The following is a 6,014-nucleotide window of genomic DNA, read 5'->3' as shown; positions in this document are numbered from 1 at the left end:
CTCCATCCCATATTACTTGGTTACATTACTAAAAATATATGTCCAAATTACTTGTTCATTTACAAAATCAAGATAAAATTAATTAGATCTTTCCCATCTTACCCTCTCCGTCCCATATTACTTGACCACATTACTAAAAATATATGTCCAAATTACTTGTTCATTTACAAAATCAAGATAACATTAATTAAATCTTTCCCATTTTACCCTTAGTAATAAATGTTCTTGAAAATAATCAATTTTGATTAGAATGTATTTATTAGAGAGAGATAGGAGTAAGATAGTAAAATACATATTTTATTTATGATTTTTTAAAAGGCGTCCAAAAGGGAAAGGGGCAAGTAATATGGGACGGAGGGAGTATATATTTTACCATAATGTTCATATTTATTGGTGTAAGTCTCAATAGCCTTGGAAAATGATTTGAAAATGGGTAATTAATGTGAAGGGTAAAATTAATAATAAGAACAAAAATTTCTTTCTCTCGATATGTTAATAGGACAAGTAAAAGTGAACGGAAGGAGTGACTTTTATCCCCGTTTTTCTGCATTGTCAATACTTTAAACGTGAGGAGAGGACGAACAATAGCAATGGAAATTGTACCAAAAGTTATATACATTGTACACTTTAAACACCTACTTTTTAATCCCACTTGGACATTTGTCATAGTACGGAGTATTTATTCTCTTCTCATGTATACACATATGCACTTCAATTTTAATTTTTCTACACATATTTATTCCCTCCATGCACTTTTACTTGTCCACTTTTGACTTTTCACGTTCTCTGAGAATTAATAAATGAAGTATATATTTTATCATAATATCCATATTTATTGGTGTATAGTCTCAATAGCCTTATAAAATGATTTGAAAATGAGTAATCAATGTGAAGGGTAAAATAATAAGAAGAAAAATTCTTTCTCCTGATATGTCAATGTGGACAAGTAAAAGTAAAGGGAGGGAGTGACTTTTATCCCCGTTTTTCTTCTTTGTCAATACTTTACTTATTTTACTCTCCTTTGCAATCTCTCATTATTGTTTCTTTACATTTATAAAATGTATTACTTTATATTTTCTTTTCAGAATTAAAATTTGGTGATTTACGATATAACATATATCTTTCTAATTTTGATTTCTTTGTAACAATTTTTTTTTATCTATAATTGTTAATATAAAAAATTATAATATATTTTTTAATTAATTTAATAAAAATATTTTATTCTTTGCTTTTAAAAAAATCAATATATACAACAATGGGTTTTTATGTTTAGATCTGAACAATTAGTTAATTGAGATGGATATCAATCCGTCGGTATACATATAATATATTAAAGAATTTAAAAGAAAAAATCTAGAATCAAAATATTAATTTTCCTTCATATTCTTACTAATTTTATTTTTCACATCGATGAACAACTTTCATTGTCATAACAATGAGAAAAAAAATCCAACTCTTTCCATCTCAAAGACTTAATTCCATCATATGCTTTTAATTTTTAAACTCCATTTTCTAATTATAACTAAAGTGATGGTACATAAAATACATTTTATATATGTTGCTATATATAATAACAATTAGAATGTTTTTAAAAGTTATTTTCAAAATACAAACCTTAAAGACTGGCTAATTAAAGTGAATAAACATGTACGGCACGTGCATCGCACGGGCATATATTGCTAGTATTATATATAAGTGTGGTGGGAGGACTAACACAACATCACCAGCTTGTACCAAAAGCTTTACAAATTGTACACGTAATGAATGTTTGTACTATAAGCTATATAACTTGTACACTTTACCCAACTATTTTTTTATCCCACGTGGACATATGTCATAGTACTTAATATTTATTCTCTTCTCATGTATAGACGTATGAACTTCAATTTTAATTCTCTGACACATTTATTTCCTCCGTGCACTTTTACTTGTTCACTTTTGACTTTTCGTTCTTTAAGAATTAATAAATCCCACGTGGATATATGTCATATTGCTGAATATTTATTCCTTCTCAAGTATACACATATGCACATTTTAATTCTTCGACACATATTTATTTCCTCCGTGCACTTTTACTTATTCACTTTTGACTTTTCACGTTTCTATTATATATAAGTGTGGTGGGAGGACAAACACAGCATCACCAACTTGTATCAAAAGCTTTATAAATTGTACACGCAATGAATGCTTGTACTATAAGCTATATAACTTGTACACTTTACCCAACTATTTTTTTATCCCACGTGGACATATGTCATAGTTAATATTTATTCCCTTCTCATGTATAGACGTATGCACTTCAATTTTAATTTTCCGACACATTTATTTCCTCCATGCACTTTTACTTGTTCACTTTTGACTTTTCACGTTCTTTAAGAATTAATAAATCCCACGTGGATATATGTCATATTACTGAATATTTATTCGCTTCTCAAGTATACACATATGCACTTCAATTTTAATTCTCCGACACATATTTATTTTCTCCGTGCACTTTTACTTATTCACTTTTGACTTTTCACGTTATCTAAAAATTAATAAATAAAGTACTCCCTCCGTCCCATATGAATTGTCCACATTACTTGACTTTTCATATTCTTTAAGAATTAATAAATGAAGTACTCTCTTCATCCCATATTACTTGGCCACATTACTATAGTTGACTTTTCACGTTCTTTAAGAATTAATACACCCTCCGTTCATTTGTACTTATCCACTTTTGACTTTTCACCCTGTTTAAGAAATAATAAATAAAGTGTATATTTTACCAAAATGCCCCATATTAATTGTTAGAGTAATTGTATTGGATTTGAAAAATGATTTGGAATGAGTAATTAATGCTAAGGGTAAAATAGAAAAAAAATGTTTTATCTTGATATGTGAAAAATGACAAGTAAAAATGAAAATCTATTTTAGGAATAATGGACAAGTAAAAGTGAACGGAGGGAGTAAAAATGAAGTACTCCCTTCGTCCCATATTACTTGGCCACATTACTAAAAATATATGTCTATTTTTCTATTCTATATTTTCCTTCTTCTTATATATAAACGCCCAAGGTGAACGAACACAACAACAATAAGTTGTACAAAAAGCAACTGAAATTGTGCTCTAAGCAGGGACTAACATGTGTACATTTCAGAAGTTGAACATTAATTCTACCTCTTGTGTGTTTACTTTTTAAGTCCCCACAGGTCCGCAATGTCTTAATTGTCCTTTCATTTCCTTCATTTGGCATGTACTCCCTCTATCTCAATTTAAGTATCTACATTTGACTAAACATGGAGTTTAAGAAATAAAGATAAGACTTTCAAATCTTGTGGTTCTAAATTAAAAATGTGTATAATATAATAAAATATTCTTTGAATCTTGTGATTATAAATTTGACATTTAGGATATTTGAATTGTCAACGTACTAAATATAAAAAGAGGCGGACATAACCAAAATAAGACAAACTTTTTTTATTTTTTAACAACAAACGCCCAAGTGGATGAACAAAGAAACAATGAGTTGTACAAAAAGCAATTGAAATTGTATTCTAAGCCAGGACTAACATGTGTACATTTCAGAAGTTTAACATTAATACTTCCTCTTGTGTGTTTACTTTTTAAGTCCCCACTAATAATATTTATGTAATTTTTTCATTTCCTTCATTTGGTATATTCTCCCTCTAACTCAATTTAAATGTCTACATTTGACTAAACACGGAGTTTAAGAAATAAAGATAGACTATCTTGTGGTTCTAAATTAAAAATGTGTATAATATAATAAAATATCCTTTTATTCTTGTGATTATAAACTTGACATGAGGACAAATTTTAACAATAATTAAGAAATTAAGGGAAAAAATAAGACGAAAAGAAAAAAAACATGAAGACTCACTAAGGAGAATCGCGGTATCCTTTGCAAAATATACAAATCATAAAGATTAACTAAATTTAGTAACCAAATTAATCATGACGGTGCCTATGCTGATTGCATCTTTCTCTCGATATTTATCTCTTACTTTTCAGTATTTCTAATTTTAATTTGTAATAGACAAATTCCCTTTTTTAAAACTAAATTCAATAATGAGCTATAATGAAGAAAATTGTATTACACCCTATCCAACATCTCAATCATGTTAATGACAAGAATCACCTCGCTAATTTACCAATTTCAAATATTTGCTTATCAAAATTTATTTTAAGCTCAATTTTTTATGTCAATTTGATCAACTTCTAGATCAAATGAATTTACTTTTATATGACTTAATAAATGTTTCATTAAAAACAAAATATCCTACAAACCTAATACCTTATAAACAGTACAACATATTTATTTTGAAAGATAGAATTTTTTCTTTCAACAATTTGTGAAAAATATAACGAATTAGGCCTATAATAGTAATATGAAAAATTGAAATGATTAGTTGTGTGCTTCAATATTTTTACAATGGTAGGATCCAAATATTTTATTAGGATAGAGTTTTTAATTTGTAATAGATAAATTCCCTAATAGTTTAAAAGATAGGAGACAATTGCACAATAAAAAATAAAAAAATAGGACATTTAAATAATGATAATAAGTTCAGAAAATGGTAAAGGTACGCTTAGAGAAAATTTAAAGAATAGAAATTCAGGAAAAAAGAAATAACAATTTAAATTGAACACAAAAACAGCTAAAGAAGTCATAAAATCAAAAGATTTAAAACTTATACCTATGGGTAAGGATAAAAATGCACTAATTTTAGACACGTAAATCGTCTACGCACAAATAATGAGGAATAACATCAAGACGACGAAGTATAAACGGTCAAGAAACGTATACACATATTTTCTTAAAATGATAAAGTTGGTCTACACCTAAAAATTTAAGGCTACGATAGATGCTAACACATAAAAGCGTTTTTCAGTGTTGTTGAGTAGAATGAGATGATGACATGAAACTCGGTAGGAGAAGGTGTATTTCAAATCTTTCAATTGGAAAACCAAACCAGGAAAGTCATATATGGGAGAAGCGGACTAAGTAAAATAATTTATTGATATTTTCAATTAATTGAATTATAATACTTTCTATAATAAAAATTCCATAATTGTATTACTAAAAGGTACTCTTTCTGTCCTAATTTATGTGACACAGTGAAAAGTCAAAAGTAACAAGTAAAAGTGCGCGGTGAAAATAAATATGTGTCGGAGAATTAAAATTGAAGTACATACTTGTATACATGAGGAGAGAATAAATATTCAGTCCTATGACATATGTCCACCTAGATAAAAAAGTAGTTTAGTAATGTGGCCAAGTAATATGAGACGGAGGAGTACTTCATTTATTAATTCTTAAGGAACTTAAAAAGTAAAAAATTAACAAGTACAAGTGTACGGAGGAAATAAATGTATCGGAGAATTAAAATTGAAGTGCATACACGAGAAAAGATAAATATTCAGTACTATGACATATGTTCACGCGGGATAAAAAAATAGTTGATTATGAAATGAAAGATCTTTGAAACTTGTGGTTTAAAACAAGCCATAGATATTTATGTTGATTTAAATCATTTCATTAAAGGTAAAAGGGAAAGTTTTAAGTTAAATGATTTCTAAACATAAAAATATATCATATTTTTTTAGACAGACTAAAAAAAAATATAATATTATTTTTTGTGTTGAACTCGTGCTAGCACGGCCTTTCATCACCTAGATGTTGAATATGTAAGATGGAGAATCATTTAAAATATTTTTAAATAAAAAAGTACTAAGTTTAGTATCATACCCTTGAATGATTTGACCTTTCATTAATTTCTAGGAAAAAAATAAAGGTAGTTTTGTCCTTTTGATACTTTTATCTATAGATTATTAATTATTTCATGTTGGTGTATGAAGTTTGTTTAAACACCGGATAAAGTTATACCAAATTATATACAATGATTATTTTCCTTATACATGTATATCAAACGACCCCTAAGTTTGCTGAAGTTGAGCACATTTGGTCTAACTAATGGAATGACGCTAGCTTGCCGTTAAAACTAACGATGAA

This window comes from Lycium ferocissimum, chromosome 5 (genome assembly GCF_029784015.1).
Source record: "Lycium ferocissimum isolate CSIRO_LF1 chromosome 5, AGI_CSIRO_Lferr_CH_V1, whole genome shotgun sequence".
NCBI classification, from domain to species: Eukaryota; Viridiplantae; Streptophyta; class Magnoliopsida; order Solanales; family Solanaceae; genus Lycium; species Lycium ferocissimum.
The sequence above is the reverse complement of the archived record's forward strand: the minus strand, read 5'-3'. Positions refer to the sequence as shown.